At 43.8% G+C, this 23,127-nt stretch overlaps 1 protein-coding gene across 1 annotated transcript in view; it reads right to left on the bottom strand.

Moving 5' to 3' along the window:
• Positions 1 to 16,467, bottom strand: part of NDUFS5 (NADH:ubiquinone oxidoreductase subunit S5) — a 127,400-nt gene extending 110,933 nt beyond the window's left edge. The window contains exon 1 of the mRNA XM_069622436.1: positions 16,354 to 16,467. The gene's annotated coding sequence lies outside the window, so the exon portion shown is untranslated. The remainder of the gene's footprint in view (positions 1 to 16,353) is intronic.
• Between the last annotated feature and the right edge of the window lie 6,660 nt (positions 16,468 to 23,127).

Genomic DNA, 23,127 nt, shown 5'->3' on the forward strand with positions numbered 1-23,127 from the left:
CCCGTTACCATGTCATGCCTCCCCTCCCTCCCCCCGCCCCGTGACTGTCTGTGCCCCCTTGCCCCCGTTACGTGTCATGCCTGCCCTCCCCCTGTGACTGTGTGCCCCCTTGCCCCCATTACGTGTCATGCCTCCCCTCCCTCACCCCTGTGACCGTCTCTGCCCCCATGCCCCCCGTTACCGTGTCATGCTCCCCTCCCTCTCCTGTGACTGTCTGTGCCCCCATGCCCCCCCGTTACCGTGTCATGCTCCCCTCCCCTGTGACTGTCTCTGTGCCCCCTTACGTGTCATGCCTGCCCTCCTACGCAACGGTCTCTGCCCCCATTACCGTGTCACGTCCCCCCGCTCCCCTTGACTGTGTGTCCCCATGCCCCCGTTACAGTGTGTCATGCGCACAACTTATTTTTTGGTGTGTTTTTATAGCGCTGAAAATAAAGTGGCTAAATCAGGATATTTTTCTTTTGCATCATATCTTTTTCATTCAGGATGTGGAAAATAAGGTACAGTGATATTATTTTGCCCCAACATGCTGCTATAAGGATTTACATGTTGTCATGATGCTTTACTATGCAATTTGGGTATTTTGCAAGTAAACTCTATAGGACAGTATTTTTGTAGGTCTTGACGCCCAAAACTTAAATATTTGTAAGTATGGAATGGAAGAAAGTGGCCATGCCCAAATTGAAAGAGTGGGTTAAAATCCCTGCTTTGCTGTTTAGCGTAAGTGTGTGATCCTGGGCAAATGTTGTAATCTCACCCTAACTTCAACTGCAAAAAATGGAGTGCTTATGAATGATTACGTGTACACCCTTACTACAATAGGACAGTTTTAATAAGTGTAGAGCCACATTGGTGTACGCGGGTGCTCCTCTGCTAGTAGCTCCAATACTGCTGCATGGAAATGCATTATTTTAAAGGTTTTTATAAGCTAATAATAAAAAAAAAAAAGAAATGCATTATTGCTGCACTGGCCCGCCTCTAATCTCGTAACACTGGATTTGACAGGCAGACAGTCCCACCAGCCAGTCAGTGCACCAGAAATTCTAGTATAGCAGACTGTGGTAGAACCAACATTACATTTTCTCCCCTGTTGCTCCCAGCAACTGAAGTGGTTTGGGCCGTCCAGAGTACTGCCCCCACTCTGCAATGTCCCCGTTATGCTATGATATTGAGTCTTTCATTGCACACCATCTGCCATTTGGACACTTTCTAGGACCTTCAGGATCTGCAAGAAGTGGGTGTTTCAGACTTAAGAGAGAGTTAATTGATTGTAACATCGAAGCTGCACTAGAATAGTCTCATTACAAGTAAGAAGTTAAATGCCCTAACACAAGTAAGTTTGCCACCCCTCCACCGTCTCGGAAGTTAGTGCTTCTGCCAACATTTGAAGGGTTAGCCCTGTCTAAATTGTACCCCAGGTGCACCCCTGGATGTGTGCACTTTTACTTACAAGTTATTTCATGGCAGAATATTTTCTGCAAGTGTCATAAAATGGTTAAAGGCAAGCCAGACAACTTTGAGCTACAACTCTTTTTGTCTACGGGTCTGATTTTACATATGCACTGGGTGTATATGTTGGATACGTTTTACTCTCTTGCAGAGGAGAAAACTCATTTTTACTCTCTTGAAATTGCATTTACTCTCTAATTTCAAAAATCATGAGTAAAATACTCCCACCTCAAAATCTTATCTGGAGCACTGGGTACAATATACATATTTTACATTGGTAAAACATTACGCTAGTTGCAGATACATTTGCAGGTTTATAGGGAGAGGTGGCGCGAGGTCCTATAGGGACTGTGGTGTTGATCAGATGAACAGAGTGGTTTTCATGGCTTTGTGGAAGGCAAGGAGTGAGGCTTCAGCAGAAGCGTCATAGGAAGGGCGTTCCAGTGTAGGGAGGCAAGGTAGGGGAAGCTAGCACCTCCTGCCCTTGCTCTTTTTACCCTGGGCACAGTGAGCACGTTTGCGTAGGGTGTTCTGGTTGGCCTTGCAGATGTGGCATGGTGGATTCTTTGCGATAGGTAAGCCGGTGCAGAGAGGTGGATGCATTTATGGGTAAGAGTCAGGGCATTGAATATAACCCCTCTCCTCTATACGGAGCCAGTGGGCTGATTTTCTGGCGGCCGAGATATGTTCTCTTTTAGAGATACCTTGGGCTGCACGCAGAGCATTGTTCTGGATTACTTGCAGTTTTTCTAGATTTTTATTGGAGGTTCCTAGGAAGAGCCGGTGATAGCTCTGGCTATGTTGGTGCAGTTCTCTTTAGAAAGGGACTGGCAGCGTTAATGAGTTTTGTATGGTAGGTTGCAGAAGAGGCAATTGCATGGACTTGTCTCATCATGGATTGATTAGAATCCAGATAGACTCCAAGGGTTTTCACTGCGTCAGATACTGGGATTTTGATGGCGTCAATGGTGAAGTGGCTGAACTGGGTGTCAAGATTTTTGAGCGTTTCGGTGGATCCTACCAACAGTTCTGTCTTGTCAGAGTTAAGGCAGAGTCTGTTGACAGCCATCCACGTTTGGATGGTGTTGTAGATGTTGTTAAGAGTCGTGGAGTCAGTGTCGTAGGTGCCTGTGAGGGTGGAGGATCAGAGTATCGTCAGCGTAGTTGGTGTAGGAGATACCCATGGTGTTAAGGATGAGAAAGAGAGGGTGTATAAAGATGTTATAGAGAGTAGGTGAGAGGCAGGAGCCTTGGGGCACTCCACAGAGCATGATGGTGGGTGAGGCAGAGGCTAGATCAGAGAAAACGTGCATGGTCCTACATTGTAGGAACGAGGTAATCCTTGCAGTGGCGCCAGAGGAGAATTTGGCTGTGGAGGTGAGGTGGTGACATAGGACATTATGGTCTATGAGGTCAAATGCTGCAGAGAGGTCCAGAAGTAGGAGTAAGACCGGTTTACCTTGGTCTCTAGCATCGTCCATCTGGTTTTTGAGGTCAAGTAATGCGGTCTCTGTCCCGCTCCTGGGGCAAAAGCCGGATTGTCGTAGCCCTAGGAGTTTGTTCTCTTCTATGAAGTGTTGCACTTGCAAGTACGCTGCTTTGTCCAGTATCTTAAGTAAGAAGTGGACGGTGGTAATGGGGCTGTAGTTATTGGGTGAGGTGGGGTCAGGTGTGGTTATTTTCCAGGAGGGGTCCTTGAGGCAAGAGGAGACTTTCCCTGTAGCAAAAGAGGCGTTGACAAAGGCCGTTAAGAATGGGGCGAGAGTGTCAGCAAAGTCCTTAATAATTGCGGCCGGGCAGGAGTCACCCTTGCAGTTGGAAGGCTTTATAGTTTTTATGAGGTGGATTGTGTCCTGCTCCTGTATGGGCTTAAATAAGAAGAGGTGAGAGGTGTCAAGTGGAGAGGAGGGAGCAGGGGTGTGAGGGCTGGTGAGTGCATGTTTGGTGTTCAGGATTTTAGTTTGTAGTGAGTTTAGCTTGTTACGCATGGCTGTTTGGATGTCGTCACACCATGTCTGGTCTTCGGTGAAATTCTGGGGGGGTGGGTGTAGGGGTCTCTAGTTCTCTGAATATGGAGAAAATTTCATTTGTTTTAGACTTAGCGTCAGATATTCTGGTTTCGAAGGACTTAGCGTTGGCGTGAATGATGTCTGTTTTGTACTCCTTTCGGCGTGCTTTAAAGTTTTGTTTGTCTTTGTCAGTGTGAGTGGCTTGCCAGAGGGTTAGGGCGGATCGTTTGTCAGAACGGAGTTTGATGAGGTCTGGGGTGAACCATGCATTGGTGTGGCTAGAGGGTTTGGTTTTTCGAGATTTGAGTGGGGCGATTGAGTTGACTGCTGTTGTGTTAGCGGTGTCATACGCTTGGGCGAGGGCTTCTGGGTCATTGGAGAAGGGTGGTCTAAAGGTAGGTCCCTGGAGGAATGGAAGGAGTCTTTCTTTCGTGAGTTGGCAGGCACTTCTAGAGAGTGCGGGTATCATGTAACCTTGTATTCATACAAGCAATGATGGCACCATCTCATCCACCTCTTACTTGTGGCCCCAAGAGAGTGTAATTAGATGCCAAAATACTTCAAGGGTGGGGGCAGCTCCAAAGGCAGGCAAGCCATTGTACACATGCCCCCTGCCACAGTTTGCCATCAGCGGGTCCTCTGCCACCTTGGGGCTCGATGGAACGTTTAGAAATGTCTTCATGGCCACCAAACAAGATAACAATGTAAAAAAAGTCAATACACCTGCTCTATAAAAGGTAGCGAAATCCACAAACATCTCAAGACCTTACCGCAATGTTTCAATCCCCTATTTATTTTTGGATCTTCCACAGGAGCAGAACAAATGTCGGTGGTGAAAGGAACGGATACTGCAGGTTTCCAAACTAAGGAGCTGGGAGCTATTTAGCTCCTGCTTGCAGCACATAAGTGCCTGGTTAGCTTGACACCAGCAGCTACCAGGATCTATATCTGGCTCCCCAGGTCAACTGATGCCGAACAACATACCTACTTTACATTTAGCCTGTGCTTTTGGAACGATCCATGCAGGAGCAGTGGGACAGGTCTATATGACATCTGAAGCATAAGGAGTCATACACAATTTAAAAAGTCAGATTTGCAGAACGCCATGTACAAGCTCTTCATTCCCCAGCGATAGCGCCTGCTAACTGGTTTACCGGATCCCTGTACTATACCGACAATTTACATTAGGGGTATAGAGAAAAAGAATATTATTGCAAAACACGCACTGAATATATATTGACAATGGAGGAATGAATGTCTTCTGCTCACTCCAATGTAAGAGCTCATGCTAAATGTAGGTTGGATATAAATTGATGCATCTCAGGTCTTAGAATGAGGCAAGGACATAGAGACAATAAGTATTTGCTTTACTATGCATACATAATCTATAGCTGCATTAATATGTAATTCTCAGCCCATGTATGAAATCTCTGGTCTGTGAGGGATGCAAGGTTGTTTTTTCCAATAATAAAATTGGTTATTTTTTGGCTGTTTCAAGTCGAATTTATTGAAAATGTAAAGGTTCTTTTACTAAATCATATCAGGGTGCGGGGGGGGGGGGGAAGAGATGCTCTATAATCCCTGTTCCTGCCATCTCTAAATAGAAAGATATTCTTACCCACAATCTTGCATATCTTCCTCACAACAGGCAGTCAGCCGACCAATTGCAGTTGTGCATCGGCACTAAAGATTTGCAGTCTTTTTTTATGATCTTTTTTAGAAAACTAGACTGCTTTACCCAACTTACCGAGAACTTGTTGCCATTTTAGGAAAACTACTATGGCCAACTTCAAGGCTGACTTATGTGATATACACAAAATATAATAGACTTCGTATTGGGAGAATTCTGAAGACAAATCCTCATTAGGGAACAGCTAATTATATAATAAATTATAATATCTGCGGAGTGTGTTGCCTGTGTGGAGCTACTCTATTTTTGGCTGAATTCCAGTGCTTTTTCCATCTCCTCTGCAAAGGGAGGAGCAACCCCATTAAAATTTCCTGCTTGACGTGCAGCGTCGCGGAGTACGACAGGAGTGTGTTGCCTGCGTTCCCTGTGGGCCATGGAACATGAGTTCAAGAAGAGGCTTACCCTTCACTCGTGCCCAGGTCAAACAAGCGATAAGAACAGCGACGTCCGTACATAAACCTAGCCCGATAAGCAGCAAAATGGTCGCTGAAGGAAATTCGACAAAAGCACTTATCACTGCATCATCTACAGAGAGCGGCGGCCAGACCCTAGAAATGAGGCAGGGCTGGGGGGGGGGGGCTGCTTTAAGGGGAGACGCTGCGGAAGCAGTAGCACAACCTCTAAGCGAGGAATCCATCTTTCACCCCCTCCCACCCCCAGGCATGATCCCAACGAAAGGAATGGCTCCCCCGCCCAAGCCCTAGCGCTAGGTGTAAAAGTAAACCTACTGCACTGCGCGCACAGAAGCGGGTGTACTTGCCTCTTGGGGCGCTATGAAGCTGATGGAGAGCAAACTCCATTACGATCCACAGCATCCTCGGCACTGCTCCCAATAGAACGGAGCGAATACCGCGTCCATGAACACACCGAGGATAATGCCTATAACATTCAGAACGATCATGATCATCACATCAATGGAAAGGAGAAGACGCTGGTTAGTGTTGTAAAGGATGGCGGCCCTCCCTCCACATCATCTATGGATGTTGAGTTAGGAGCAAACCTATCTAGCACACAAATTGTATTCCACACAGACCTTACTGAGTAACAGGACCAACCGGACTATTCCCCCATTAAAAATAATGGCATGGAAAATAGTTGCAAAAACAGGCAAGCAGAAAAAAGGACATCTGACAACTGCATATTATCCGGCATCGCAAATATGAGCTGTGAGGAATCCCGACAATCTCAAAATTCGGATGAGCGGGCCGTATCAGTGAGCAGCCCACAAGATGAAGTGAGGCAAGAAGAGTCATGCAAATCTTTAGCAGACCACAGTTTTCAAGAAGTGACATAAGTCACAGTGCAAAGGCCATTCGACGTAATTCAACGGCAATTGCAGACCAAGTACTTAAAGACCTAGCAGCCTTAAACGCCAAGATGGCATTTGCAACAGCGATAAGTAAAAAAATCCCAAATGACACTACAAAGGCACCGCCAACAAATAAGATAACTTACAACAAAGACCTACGGAGTCCAAATTTCCTAGAGCAGGGTGCTCTAGCTATTGGACCAAGAGTTGACAAAATTAAGCTGATACATAAAAGAACCGGAAAAGAGGAAAGCTCAGAGAGCGAATTCTGTTACTCCCAAAGTGGTTTAAAGGTCCAAGCTGGAGCAAAAGTCTTAAGCTTAATGGTTCGAGGGTGAGAAAGTCTGCACATGCAATGCCATTGAACCAGCGTCCAACAGAAGCGGTACTTTCTTCTTCATCATCATCATCATCAGACTACAAGTCCAGAAGTCCAATTGAAACAAAACGGAAAGCTTGTGTGCCAAAAATCACAAAACTGAAGGAACAAGAAGGACAGCAATCAACAGCAGTGATTAATGAGAAAGTGATTGATGAATTGCGTCCAATTTTGATGTCTGCAACCTCTATTGCAGTAGCACCTCTAGCGAAACTATTTGAGCAACTAAATGATAATTATCGGGACCAGACTACCCTGATAGCTCTACTGAACTCCAAAATAATAAAACTAGAATCCAACTTGGTCGACATGATGACACAAGTTACGGTGACAAGGAGAGGGAATGACATCTTTTTAGTCTGTGATGAAAGAATCCTTGAAAAACAAATCTGAAGACAAAACGACTGTTGGCGGAAGTGACCAGACAGGCCCTTGCCATTTTGCAAAGAGAACATGATGAAAGAGCCTGTTTGGTTCCAAAAAAGATACTGATCAAGAAAAGTAAAAAAAAACACCAATTTGTATAGCTGGTGTGCAAATGTCGAACTCGATGCCAACAACCAAGTGCGGATAATGCAGATTCAGAGAACTATTTTGAAAAAAAGAGAAACGCACCAGAACAAGGACAAAGCTCAGAGTAACGTAATCAATTTCGCACCCAAATGCAATTAGGCTGACCTCTCCTTAATAGAAGGTCCAACCCACAGTGATGACCTGACTGAGTTAACAGTGAAGATAACAACACCTGTGGTTGCTGAAATATCTAAGAGCCCTCGCAAGGAGCGTGTCCCATCCACGAAACAAAGCCCCGCAGCAACAGCATCAACGTCTGGTACGGTGGCGGGAGCTAAACCGGACTTCTCGAAGGATAAGTCCTCAACATCATCTCCCAAACCAAAAGAAGCAGAATGGTTAGATATATTTGAAAAAACACCAAACGTCTAATAAATCGCCAAAGAAGAACAAGGTGACTGAACCGGAGTTGAAACGTGGCAAATGCAAAAATAAAACAAAAAATATGCCAGCTCAAAAGAACAGAAATGCACGCCATGCTTCCAACTTTTTTAGAAACTTCAAAGCCTTGAACGTAATTAATCCTGAAATAATTAATGAAGACGCAGCAGGAAGCAAAAAACGTAAGACCTGAAAGCAAGGCAGAGGAGGCTGAGAAGGAGACCGAAAAAAAGATACAGTAGTGGTCAGTGACGAGGAAAGCTGCACCGAGGAGTTGATGAACATGTTGACATACAGCGACGCAGAAGAGGACCTCGAGGACGAGACTTTGTGAGGTCGTCGAGAATCCGGCTACTACGAACTTACGACCCAATGTGGGAGAGCCCCTGGAGGTCCGGAACCGCACTCAAAGTGAGAATAAAATATCAAATCCGGGCGAACCAGCTAAAAAACGGGTGATATTTTGACTCCCTCACACACACATTTTTTTTTTTAAAAATCAAATAAAAATCAAAGCTATCCAGTGTGAATCCCAGACGAATTGCAGGAAAAAAGTATTCCATACTATTGAAGAGAAACGTAAGAAAAGTATCCAAAATTATAAGGTGGATCAACTCGAGAACAACAACATGCTGCACCCGTCCACAAACTTGGCTTATAGAGAAACCAAGTTCGAAGGTGCTACAAAAGAAAGCAAGACTGTCTGAGTAAATGACCAGAAAATAAATGAACAATGCAAGTCGAGTCAGACCCGGTTTCAAAAAGGCAAGTCAACACTGCATTCTCAGGACTCGACATGCCCTCGTAAAACGTACAGAATCCTGATTGAATGAATGGAGGCAAAAAAGGGCGACTCCCAGATAAACCGACATCTGATACTGCAGCTATTTCACTTCATCCCGGCCCTCAGGGCAATAAAAAGTGCAGAAATCAATTGTGTTGAAATCTTGGATGATCCAAAGCGCAAAAGAGCCCGGTTATACATTGGTGCCCTCAAACTAGTCCAACTAGTAATGATGTACGAGAGACAGCTTATGGATGCAGGATTTCAAATTTACGAAGTTGATGATGCTCTATAAAATTCTAGGGAACCAGAGTTAATACAAACAAGCCCAAAAGCACCTCTACTACGCCAATGCACTTAACCAACAAAACTGCGAAAAGCAGCAGACCAGGAGACAAATTACTCTCTGGTACAAGCAGCTGACCTACAAGATGAATTGATCAGGAAAAAAAATGTGAAGTACACCGGGACAGTGAATGTCGATCAGACAAACATGGAAGAGAATAGTTGGGCATGGATAGACAAGACGCTTAATGAGTGCCCCGAAAGTTAACATCATGAGCGGCCAAACGATGATGGTGATGGCCACCTCGAACACCAGAAGATTCTTACATTTAGCAACAACTCCATTGAAAGCGATCAAGACGCTGGACATAATATGTCTCCAAGAGACGTGGCTGGCCAAATGCCCATGCATTGAAGGATTTGAAGTAGTCTTAAACCAGGGATTCTCCAGAACAAGGGAAGGCCCATGTCAGGACAACTCATCCTGGTGAACAGAAAAGGAGGATTTAGTATAAAAACGGCTAAAAATTTCTCGCCATACATACAATATGCAAGAAACGAGGCAATGGACAGCTCGAGTCACAAAAAAAGAACTGTACATATGTAAACGTTTACTGGAACCACCAAGCAGTAGACCATCAAAAGTTTGAGGAAGAATTATTAGACATTATTGATAGTGTAATGGTGGAAAACTCTGATCCACACAGTTTTGTGTGGGGACCTGAACATGAAGCTAATCGAATTAACAAAGATACGAGGAATGGAGTGAACCACAAAGAGAATAAAATAATGTGGCTACAAGAGATGAATGATGGAAATATGAACATGATGAATGGGACCACAATCGGTGACATGCCTCCGGTAGAGACACAGGAAAGAGGGTCCCAAAAATCAGTTCTAGATTTCTTCATTTCAGAACCTATGGCGTATGAAATCTCGACCCTAAAAGCAATAAAAAACCCACAAAGTAAACATAATTTAGTAACTATCGAATGGAAACAAAGAAATCGGTTACGAAATTATCAATGGAAATATGATATATCCCTCGAACCTGGACGCAATCGTTTGTATCTAAATAAGAGTGACATAAAAGAACTAGCTGAAGACATAAGACCAAAGATAGGAGCAGAGAAGAATGATCTGATTGAGCACCAAAATTTAATGGAAATCTACAAGATCAAAATAACAGGACTCAAGAAACCCACTTATCAGAGACACAAGTTTGATCAACAAGTTGCACAAAAAAATAAAAAAGAATAGAGGAAAGGATTAAGATGCATCAACATCGCATCCAACCTCAATCAAAAAGTGGAGAAAAGGAAACTGAAGAACACTTATAAAAATTGGATAAAAGCTCGTAGTCCGATACTAGAGCAAAAAGATGCAGAGACAATTCTTAAATCCTTGAACCAAAGAAATGCAAGAGGTTTCTGGTCGTTAATAAACGAGCTAGAGAGCCCTCAAAATGCATCCTTAATAAACATGGTGAATTAAAGTCAATGGACAGCTCATTACATTCAATTGTTCATGAAGAAAAAGGCAACATCATGCCCGCTCCTTAACATAACTCAACCGTGGGATAATACCATGGAGCGTGAGGACATTATGAAATGTATACAACAGAGTAGTTTCTCATGGGCAGCCGGACCCGACAGATTATCCAATTACATGTTAAAAAAAAACCTCGAAGAATGGTCAGACTTTCCTATTTCAGAACATAATAAAGGAAGGACGAGTTCCTACCACCTGGAAATGAGGAATCATCGTACTGATTTTCAAAAAGGGTTGCCGAATGGACCCATCGAATTATAGGCCTATAGCCCTTTTGGATGTAGTCGGCAAAATCGTTGCGAGTCTCCTATTAACACAACTGTCGAGATGGATAAGAACACAAAATTTTCGATGTACGACAAACAGGATTTGTTAAAAGGTGTAGGATGTAGCCTGAATTTTCTCATCTTGAACCTTCTAAAAATCGACGCATTAAGATCTGTCCGCAAAGTGTACTTGGCATTTATAGATCTAGCCAAAGCTTTTGACGGCGTTGATCGAGAAAGTTTATGGTCCAAATTAAAAACCAGAGGATGCTCACACAGCCCGATACAGGTCATAAAGTAACTCTATTCAGGCACCCATGTACAGATCCGTCTAGATAATGAAGGCCACCTGACCAAGCCCATAAAATCGGCCAGGGGAGTCAAACAAGGGTGTCCCCTAGGAGCCACGCTTTTCAACTTTTACATATCGATGTTGGAACGGCTTTGGATGGAGTAAAGTCGTTCCCTCCAAAGTTGAATGGGAACCACATCAGCTGGATTCTTTATGCAGATGATATGGTCCCATTGGTCCTGACACCCATTGGTCTTCAAAGGAAGCTTAATGCCCTGAAGATTTACACAGAGGACATTGGTCTGGAGATCAACGTATCTAAATCAGAAATATTAGTCCTAGAAAATCGAAAGGAGAGTCGAGCCAAAAAGGAAAAACACAGGTGGACTCTGGGAGAAGATGAATTGAAACAAGTATCATACAGCCGATACCTAGACACCCATGTAAATTCCAGCATAAATGATGACCAAAAATATTGCAAGTAATTGCAAACAGCTAACAGCCCAAGGAGTCATTATACAAAAAAAAGTATGGAAAATATTCATATAAACCGATAATAAACTCTTACAAGTGTAAGGTGGTGCCAGTTCTAGTTTCCGGAGCCGAAGGCATGTTTGGCTGCTCAAACCAGATTTAGTATAGGTGTGAAAGTACCTTCTGGAAGAGAATTATCCAGTTGCTCCAAGGATTTCCTACTGCATGTGTACTATATGAAGTACGTTTGACTACGATGAATGCTAGAATAATGTGGAATAAATTAACTTTATACATAAGACCTTGGAAGAAGCTGATCTGCCACAATTCGAAGTAATGATCGAACTCAAAAAGCAGGAGAATGAGTCATCATTAACAAAGTGGAGACAAACATGCAAAAATATCTTGAAACTAAATACCGACCTTAAGAAACAATCGGAATGCTGTAAAAAAAAATATATATATATTATAATTGTTGCAATTAGACTGGCTTGAAACATCAGAAAAAAAGAGCATCCCACAAATGCATGAAAAATGAGACGACAGAAGCTAAAAGGACTCAATAATATACCCCAACATTAAGGAAAAATATCTAAAATTCAGACTGAATCTGTATGAAAACAAAAGAAATTCAAAGGCAAATCATACGAGCGGAAGATCTAAATTGTAGATTCTGCAACTATGATGAGGAAACCTTAAAACATTTGGTCCTCTTTTGTCCAGGATTACGAACCTTAAGAACAAATTATTTGGGCCAAGAACTAAAAAAACAAACAAAAAAAAAAAAAAACCTGTTTAATAGCGTTGAGGACGGGTGGGTGCGAATGCATAGTAGCGACTGTAAAAACGTAACATTAGCACTTACGAACTTTCTTGACCAGTCACAAAAGAAGATGAAGGACGTGGAATGAATAACAGTTAAATAAATAACTAAATAGAAACTGTAAGAAGAAGTAGCAAATGGACGATGGATCAGCGAAGATTGATTTTTCTTTTATGGTTTTAAAGGGTAAATTTAAGAAATCTAGTGAATGAGCTTTAGTTGTTCGTTTTTCTGTTTTGGCTCCCCCCCCTTTGGTTCTTGTTTTTCAAAAGTTTGTAATAAATTATATGAAAAATAAAAAAATACCCGAAAGATTCCAAAACAACATTGCGGTCATTTAACAAATCACTAGACTCTGTGCTATTTCATAATCCGGCAGACAATGGGGAGCTAGTGGGATTCACAATAGAACAGAATATGTTGCAGAGTGTATGCAACTACTAAGTGCTGCTACAGAAATAGATCCAACTAAATAATTTAGTATAATGATAAAAAACTCAAGTACAAGAGGTGGAACATGGTAGGCTCTCTAATCAGAAAGAAAACTCCCTTAACCACCGTCCAGAACAAATGTTTTATATGCTACTAAAAATTCATAAGAATACCCAGCACCAACTGTAAAGAGCTATTATCTGGGATTGGATCGTTCTTGGAACACGTGTCTAAATTCGTTTATTTATTTTTTTTAAACAAAAACAGTCCTAGAATGAGATTATATATATACATAAGATACAACACATGGCAAATAAGAAAGGCATTGCATTTGATGAGTCAAAACCGTTATTTTCTTTTTTAAATTACATGCAACATTGAATAATTAAATACATGTATCCCACAAGAAGAGCCACTAGAAGTCTCCCATTAGCGACTCAATAGAGAAATATGTGAATTCATTGTTTTCACTTTGACAAAAACTATCTTCCAGTTTAACAATGTTATCCGATAAGAGGTACTGCTGTTGGGTCCACAATAGCCTATAGCATTGCTAACCACTATGTTGCGACGTTCGAGAAATGTTTCTGTATAGTGTAGATGATCCATTTATTTCCAAACGATACTTAAGGAAGCACTATAAAGGATGTTCAGATTATCTGGGATGGCCCTATTGAATCCACCATGGAAGTTTACCTCTAATATTGACAAGACTAGTAGAATTTTTAGATATTTCGATCTTTGTTGAAGAAGGTACCATTAAAGTTTCCCTTTACTCAAAACCAATGGCAAGAACACTGCTTGATTACCAGTTTCCACCCAGGATGCCTCATGGATATTTTACCTGTGGGACAGTTCCTGAGATTACAACAAAAGAGCAGTGAATAAGAAAACACTGAAGATGCCACAGTCCGTATGAAGAAATTACTAGAAAGAAACTATCAAAAACAATTGGTTATAAAACGTTTCAAACAGGGCTCAGACAATCACAGAGAGGCATTTTGGAACAAACTAAAAGACATACTAATTCTATTTGTACAGTATGTGTGAATACGTATTCAAATCAATCTAAAAAAAATTAAAAGTGTAATCCTGAAACATTGGAAGATCTTGGCGTCAAGAATATCAATATTACAGAAACCATTATTTGCATTCAAACGAAGTTCTAATCTTAGACTGAAGATCAGAGAAAGTTCAGAAAGCTCCTATTGCTACGAAAATGTAAGGCTTTCCACGTACCCATGGTCATTATCCTTGAGGCAATTTGTGCGGTGTGCAAGGAAAGATCAAACCACTTGGAAACAAATATATCTAACAAATTGTGACAGCAAACAAGTTATTCATATTGGAACGTGCAAATATGGTCTACAATGCATAAGAATGAGAATAACAAAAATTAAAGTAGGTATTGAAGAACATCAGAGCAGTATTTGAAACAAGATAACTGCTCCTTTGGTCAACTACTTTATTGAAGCAGGACACTGGCTTGGATTTTCCATTGTCAGATCTAATAACAGGAGGAGTAAATATAGAACAAAGACGGTATTTGTTGAAACAACAATATTAAAAACAAAAACTTATGAAGTAGGTCTAAATCAAGAACTTGATTGACTATGAACTGGAAAGGAGTTTTTAATCGACAGTATTAAACCCCTTGAACAATGATAGGATATTCTATTGTATTATTTTCATGAAACATAACTATTTATTTGTATTGAGCTTCTCTTTCTTCATTAAAGTCCAAATATAATCCTGCATTAAATGTGTGTAATAGGTTAATCACCTCAAAGCCACCAATTAAATTGCTCCCTAGATGATGTGAAATACTTTTCAACTAAGTACCATTATATAATAGGTAGAGGCATGGCTACAGTCCTGAGTCACGGTGCTACAGTTCTGCATATGCCAACTACTGCACTATATTTAGGCTGCAGCAGCCTATCTTGACATTGGTGTTATAAATAAACTTCATTGACATTCTGGCGTCGATTTGCTGGATCATACATGCTGGATGGGAACCTGTGAGATAAACAATGGTAATGCCCATTTTAGAATCTTTTAGATCATAATTTACAATAACATTAGCTGCTCTCTAACTAGCATTTGGCTTAAACATTTTCCTAATATGGCGACTATTCCATTCTGTATAGATTACATTTGACAACCTTGAAGGGGTTACATAGTAATTCACAGAAAATGGCAACACATTCTCTGTAATGAGGTTGAAGCAGCCTAGTTTTCCACAAATAAAAAGATAGTTATAATAAGCTTGCAAATCTTTGGTGCCAATTAGCAAAACCACAAGTGATCAGCTAAACGACTTTTGCGGGGGACATAGATAATTTCCTACCCACAATATTGCCTATTTAGAAACAGTATGACAGGGAATTCTAGAACAGAACCCCTAATATAATTTGGTTAAAAAAATCCTGTACATTTATTTTGGATAGAATTCAACCTGAAACATCCAAAAATACGTGTAGTTATGAATGATGTATGGACTGTAGGTACAATAACAATATATGTCCTCACCATTGTTCAGTATGCCCCTGCGGAACATCTCAAAACATACATGGGATAGAAACGCGTTTGGCTAGGTCATTTAGTACCAGGGTGAAGTTTATTTAAATGCTTTTTTTACCTGGTTGTTCTCGAAAGGATGTAAATCAATTGCACATTTGGTTTTCTCAGAGATTTGAACAATATTGTTTTAAGAGACTAGATATATATTTGCGTATAATATTTCCATGGGATTGAGAATATTTCATTAAACTAAGCACCCCTTTTTTATTTAACTGTTCACACACACACATACCAATTTTCCTGTGTTGAGTGAACAAAAAAAAAAAAGACTGCTTCCCTGCAGGGCGGGACAGCGATCACCAGCATTGGCTGTAACTAGGCACTGTAGTATGATTGTGGGGAACCCCAACACGTCCCCACAGCCCAGATGCTGAATACATTCTACAGCCTTCTTGCGGGGCTGGCTGGAGAGGTGGCAGGGCTGGTGGGGCCCATTTCAACATCCTCCCCACCCCTTGCTTACAGCTGGGGGAAATGGTCAGAAGTACCCACAGGGTGTTTCAATTATAACAAAGTCAAGAAAAGCAGCAAGATGATGGACAGCTGCAGATCATCACACGACAGGCAACCAGGAAGTGGCTGCCACACCAGGCCAGCTGAAAAGCTGTGAATAGCTCTTGGACATCAGGGCGCTATTGCACATCCAACGAGGTGCCAAGAGCGCTGCAGGGGCGCGGCGCCTGTCCCTTATTAGAGCGCCTGCTTCTGTGCCACGGCCTTTAACATAAGGCAGCTGCTGGGGGCCCGTGTAGCTGAAAGAGTCAAAAGGCCCCGGCGCCGTCCCTGACTGTCCCCTGAGGTCCAGGTCACTCACAGCCAACCTACCCCCCCATCCCCTCCCCCCAAGAGACCGTGCCCCCCCCCCACCCTCCTCCTGGCCACCAATACCCCGGGCAGACCCCATGCCAAGCACCCAGAACTGCCCCGTGCCCATCCACCGCCCACCAGAGGCCCACGAGCGGCCCAGGCACCCAACCCTCCTTCCTCCTCCTCGGACGCACGGCCCCTCTGCCGCCTGAACTGCCCCGCCCGGCAGGGGGCGCTCTACCGCTCTACCCTTCCCCTTGACCTACCGGCGGCACCTGAAAGACAGACAGCGCTGCTCCAGACTAGAGAAGCGGACCTAGCGACGGCTCCGGATCACGTGACCTCCGCGCTACGTCGCTCGAGACCCACGTACGGGTCCACCGGCGTCACGTCGGCGTCACGTGTCGCTAAGGGGCGGGATGGCTGGAGCCTGAGAAAGGCACACTCTTCTGCGAGAGCGCTAGAATGAAAGCCACTTCCCTGCAATCTACCCAGGTGGATTTCAGGGGCCCCATGCTTCTTTCAGGGCTTTATGGTCCTGCTGCCTATAGGTCAATGTCTGAAACCATCTACACGAGTGGCAGCCATCATGGACAGCGTTGCCCGGCAGGGGCACTGTCCTGGTGGAGAGCCCTCCGCGCTCCGGGGCAGGCCCTCAGCCAGCTACCTAGTGCCAGCATGGCCCTGGTAATAAAGACATACCACACCAGATTCACTTGGTTCCAAGACCGAGAAGCGGAAAACCACTCATTACTTTTATTAGTCTCGTCAAGTGATTAAGGACAGCACATGCCCTGGGAGACACCATGCTCCCAGGAGGGGTGACACGCCACAATCCACCTTTTCCATAAGGAACAAACATAGGACAAACTTCACTGGACATTAAAAAAAATTAAATCACTAACAGCAACACTTTATGTGTGCCAACAACGCTCACATACATTTATGATCTGACAGTTACACACATCTTTGAGGGTGACAGTCAGGGTTGGTGGCACGTTGGGGGTTTCACATTATCAAGGGACCCTTTATTAACCTGGGTGAGTGAAAACTTAAGCCACTGAAAGACACCAATGGCAGTTCCTGGCACCACATAAAGCATGTCCAAACTACGGTTGATTACCGCTTCACATAGCCCATTGACGGGGCCATTTTAAGCCAGTCCAGGGTCTGCAGGCTCCCAGTCTTCATGGGGAAATAGCACTCCAGAAAGCACTCACTGAATGCATGTGCGAAAATGCATGCACCTGGTGCTTTCATCTACTTCTGGGTCACAGGGGCGAAGCAAAACATGCACATTCAGCTTATTAGTCTCTATAGATTCTGTAGAGGCTCTATAATATGAGAAAATAAAAGAGTAAAATCAGTCTTTAGCTTCCAGCATTCGTGTTCAATAGTATCACCGTATCCACAGCTTACATACATCTCAGGAATGAGGAACTTCACGTAGATTCACACCAGCTGGACCCAGCAGGACACAGCAAAACAGCTCTCCAGAAAGCACTTGCTAAATGCAAGCGCAAATGCACACGACAGGGGCGTTCATCTACTTCTGGGTGGCAGGGATGGAGCAAAACATACACGTTCAGCTTATTAGTCTCTATAGATTCTGTGGAGGCTAGCTCAGGAAGGAGGAACTTCACGTAGATTCACACCAGCGGGACCCAGCAGGACACAGCGAAACAGCTCTCCAGAAAGCACTTGCTAAATGCATGCGCTAATGCACACGACAGGGGCGTTTATTTACTTCTGGGTGGCAGGGACGGAGCAAAACATACACGTTCAGCTTATTAGTCTCTATAGATTCTGTGGAGGCTACCTCAGGGAGAAGGAACTTTACGTAGATTCACACCAGCGGGACCCAGCAGGACACAGTGCAACAGCATTCTCTGAATACACGTGAAGAGTGCATTAGGATCTGTATACAATGGCCCTTGTAGAGTGTGATAAAACCTGTAGTGGATACCCATTGAAGAGTGCAATAGGATCTGTATAGGATGGCCATTGTAGAGTATGATAGGACCAGTAGTAGATACCCACTAAAGAGTGCAATAGGATCTGTATAGGATGGCCATTGTAGAGTATGATAGGACCAGTAGTGGATACCCATTGAAGAGCGCATTAGGATCTGTATAGGGTGGCCATTGTAGAGTGTGATAGGACCTGAGGTGGATACCCATTGAAGAGTGCAATAGGATCTGTATAGGCGGGCTCTTGTAGAGTGTGATAGGACCTGTAGTAGATACCCATTGAAGAGTGCAATAGGATCTGTATAGGATGGCTCTTGTAGAGTGTGATAGGACCTGTTGTGGATACCCATTGAAGAGTGCATTAGGATCTGTATAGGGTGGCCATTGTAGAGTGTGATAGGACCTGTATTGGATACCCATTGAAGAGTGCATTAGGATCTGAATAGGATGGCCATTGTCGAGTGTGATAGGGCCTGTAGTGGATACCAATTGAAGATTGCAATAGGATGTATATAGGATGGCCATTGTAGAGTGTGATAGAGCCTGTAGTGGAGACCCATTGGAGAGTGCAGTAGGATCTGTATAGGATGACCCATGTAGAGTGTGATAGGACATGTAGAGTATGACCACTGTAGAGTGTGATAGGGCCTGCAGAGGGTGGCCATTGTAGATGGCAAAATTACCAGTGGACGATACCCATTGTAGAGTGCAATAGATCCTGCAGTCGATACCCATTGCAGAGTGCTTTAGGACCTATAGTGGATACCCATTGTAAAGTGTAAAAGGACAAGAACAGGATGGCTATTGTAGCATTTCATAGAACCTGTGGAGAATACCCATTGCATAATTTAAAAAGACCTGTAGAGGACACCTATTGTAGAGTGTAATAGGCTGTGTAGAGTGTGATGCTGTCAGGAAAGGAAGAAGGCGATGGATATGGCAGGGGAAATGTGCACAAAATACACAGTAAACAACCTTGAATATAACAACGTGCATTCAATACCCAAGACTCGTGTATACCACTATATGAAAAGGAATGTAGGGTAAGCACTTAGAACCTCCTTATGACTGAAAGGAAAGTCGGCAAACTCCTTACCCACTATGCTATTACAGATACTGACAGCGCTAAGCCCACGTAGAGGGCAAGCAGGGACAGAATCTGTAAGCTGACACTCTAGACGGTACTGAATAAAGAATTTGGAAACAGTACTCACAAGGACCGGAATGACCACATGAATGCCAGTACTCACGAAGACCGAAAAGACCACTTGGATGTCCGTATTCACGAGGACCGGAAAGACCACTCAAAAGTCAGTACTAACCCACAACCCTGTAAATCAAACAAGAACCCAGAAGGCAGTAAAGGCAAAGAGTGAGGATGACTAAATACCTAAGCCCAAGTCAAGAGGCAAGAAGGAATAGTACAGTGTGGAAAACAAAAGATAATCACACAGGAGCTAGTTATAACAGCTTCCCACACCTAATAATAAATAGGAAATAAATGTAAAAGTGTAAAGGAAAACATGGCATGGATCCCAATAGAAGGCAAGGATCAGGAGCAGTGATACCAAAAGGGAAACCTTCCCACCCATCCAAGGTGAAAAGGCAGGAAACTAAACCTGTAAAGGAAAGATTAATGCAACAAGTCTTTCAGTAGCAAAGGACAATTTCTAGGAAACAGTGAACACAGGCAATTGGGCTACAGCAAAAGGAAAGCTCAGAGAAAGGCTGCCTGCAGACAGAGAAAGGGAGAAAGGGATTTCCAAAAGGCAGAAATCAATTAGGCATACAAAGGGAGAAAGGGATTTCCAAAAGGCAGAAATCAATTAGGCATACAAATTCGAATTCCAGGACAAGGAACAAGAAACACTAACTAGAAACTGGGCACAAAAACTAGGAACCAGGAACCAGGAACCAGGAACCAGGAACCAGGAACCAGGAACCAGGAACCAGGAACCAGGAACCAGTCAAGACAGGAACGCTGCAACAATGACCAGCGCTGGACTGAAGCAGACTGAGGCTTTTAAAGCTGCTTAACGAGCACACCCCTCAGGCGTGTCGCCTGCTGCACCTGCAGCCACAGGTGTTGCCTATCCTCCACCCAGCTTTGTCCTGCAAGGGAGGAGGTGAGGCAGTGAGCCAGGCATTCTGGGAAGCATAGTCATTTGATTAGAGTAGCAGTAGCATGCTGGCTGCCAAAAACCTGGAATGGATCCGGAAGGGAAGTAATTTGGGAAATAAGGTTTTAGCGCTCCCAATTCATCAGGACACTGTAGCATAAGGTTCGGATGAAATGTCCAGTAGGGAAGAAACCCCAAAACATGCCCCCAAGTGGCGGGAACGGGAGCGAAGGGAGCGAGCCATGACAGATGCTGGAAATGCATCGTAGGGACAGGGCTTCCATATCGTTGTCCTTTACTGCTTTTTATCGTGTGTTCTGTCATGTTTTCCGCACAGGAGTTCATGTGGGACTCCTGGTGGTGCAGCTCTCTCTTTTGTTTTGGTGTGCAGGCACATGGGATACCCTTATGGCATCTATGGGTGGGGGTGCAGCCCCGTGCTTCTAGTGTATGTTTTTGGGCACCTGTGTGTGGCCCACAGAGCAGGGTACAGGCTGGTGGCAGTGTTAGGGAGAATTCTCCAGAATGGCTTATTACCCTTACCTACTGAGTCCCTCAGAAGCTTTGCTGGATTTCTGGGATTTTATTTTCACCTGGTAAGAGTGTGAGCCTTTTTTTCCCACTCTTACATGTGTTTTGCTGTCTGTGTTTAACATTTTATTGTGTTCATAGACTGTGGAGCCTCACCTACTCCACAGGCATCATCTTTTTACTATGTGTTACACAGCACCTTCAGTGCAGTGACACAGGGTTGTCTTTTTTAGACTTCCCCACTGAAACTCAATTTTTCTGGGACTGACTACTGTCTCCCAGAAACATGTAAAGTTGCCATTGACTTCATTAGTCTTTTTAATCTCACAGACCCTGTACAAACTATCTTTCATAGAGTGCGTAAAGGGTTAATAGCTATCCCTTTTTGTCTGTTTCTCATGGAACATTGTTTTGTTCCATTTTCATTAAGATTTGGTTGGTGGCAGTGGTAACTACCCTACTTTTTCTACCGCGGTTATTTTAAATAGCCTTGGTATTGTTTTAGGCTATCTTAGTAGCCTCCAACTTAAACCCGCTGGCCCATATAGATTTTTATACGGTTCCGGCTGGGTTTATTCGTCATTTCTTTTTGTAAAAGTATTTCTCGTGTTTTTCTCTGCGTGCCAAACCAGGTTTGATTCCTTTGTTCTCCGACCTTTGGTGGGCTTCTGCACAGAAGCCCTCCTTAGGCGCCTGAATGTCTCAGGGGGACAGGATGTGAGGGAGGGGTTTGAGACTCCCTGCACAGGGTCTCCTTGGAGGCCCATGTTGCACTCTGGAATGATTGGCTGTGGTGACTGTCCCGGCGGGACAGCCACCCTGCTGTGTGATTGACAGCCAGGCTGTGTGAATGGGCGAAACTGCATAAAAAGCAGGTGTGTGGGGCTGGAAAGGCAGAGTCACCACTGGAATGAGAGAACCAAAGAGAAGCTGGAAGAAGAGGACCCTTACCACGACTGAACCTCCCAGTGAAGCCCTGCTGCAGGTCCGAATCTCCAAACTTCGTCGAAAGGGAAGATCTGCAAGGAATCTTCTCCCCTTGAGCTTGTGGGACCAACCAGTTTGACAAACTGCTAGCCAGGCCTCCCTCCTCTGGTTTAATTTACTGTACAGAGCTACAGTGAACTGGATAGCCAGGAGGAACCGACCCTGCTTGTGGTTTAAGGAGCGCACCGTTTATTCGTCATTTTGCTCCGCTGCTGGTTTCTTCCCTGGGCAGTGCAGGACCCTCCAGCCTCCCTCCTTCTTGTCAGTCCGACAGTCGCTTCACGAACCGTGAGCCTGCAGGACCTGCAGGAACGTCAGCCTCAGCTACAGCATTCTTTCGTTTTTAAGGTACTGTGCTAACCCGGTTGTTCGTTTCATCCAGCCGCGGTGAAAGTCTGTGAAATCTTTCGACAAACCGAGGGCTTGTTCTTCTCTATTCTTTAAAGTAACTTTTCGCTCGACCAACTTTGTTCTGAACTCTTAGCAAAGACTTAACCGCAAACTACTCTGAACTGTGTGATCCTCTGCATAAGACTTTGGTACATTGACTATGGGCCAGGCCCCTTGAATTTGATTTCCTCGCTGTAGTTCCTTTTTCTAGATTGCCCTGCTTACTTAAAATCCTGCCAGGTAAAGACATAAGAATTTCATCAGTAAAGCGGAAGCTGTGATTTTTATCTGTCCGCCTGCTTTTAGACTTTTTATACGTTGTATTAGTTATTTTACTTGCAGAATTGTTTAATACTGAATGGTTTTAATTCATTTTAATACTAAATCTCTGCTAAATTCGATTGTTACTAGTTTAGGACAGTCTATGTGAATGTGAATTAAACAGTGTATGTGAATCCGTGGTGTTAGTGAGCCGTTTTGTGTGCCTCACTTGCTGCAGGAGTGCTAGTTACTCCCAGAACTCTTGTAGTTCTTTGTGCTACTTAACACGAAGTCAGGCGCATCCAGCGCCGGCGCGTCGAAGCCGGTTTACTCCGGTTCACTTCGGTGAGCTTCAGCTTCACCACCCCCCTTTTATTTTCGGTCTCTTGTGCCGCCGGGTACTTGGAGCCTTAGGTAAGCCTGACCTAGAAATATGTGTACATCAGATGCTGCAAGGCGAGTGGAATTACAGGGGGGGACTGAAAATAACGTCTTAGAGGGTAACTCTACAATTGATTTACCACAGAAGTATTTACATCTAAATATTGGTCTTCTTAATACACGTTCTTTGACAAAACATGCACACAATGTCAAAGACATGATTACCTCTAATGACTTCGACATTCTTTGCCTAACAGAAACCTGGCTTTCAGACCCAGTGGGGCCTACTTGTGGGCAGGCTGTACCAGAAGGTTACACCATCTACATGGAGAATAGGCAGCAGGGTCGAGGAGGTGGGGTGGCAATCATCGCAAAGGACAGCCTTAAACTCTTTAAGGTG

The sequence above is a fragment of the Ambystoma mexicanum genome, chromosome 11 (genome assembly GCF_040938575.1).
Source record: "Ambystoma mexicanum isolate Mex_15411 chromosome 11, UKY_AmexF1_1, whole genome shotgun sequence".
NCBI classification, from domain to species: domain Eukaryota; kingdom Metazoa; phylum Chordata; class Amphibia; order Caudata; family Ambystomatidae; genus Ambystoma; species Ambystoma mexicanum.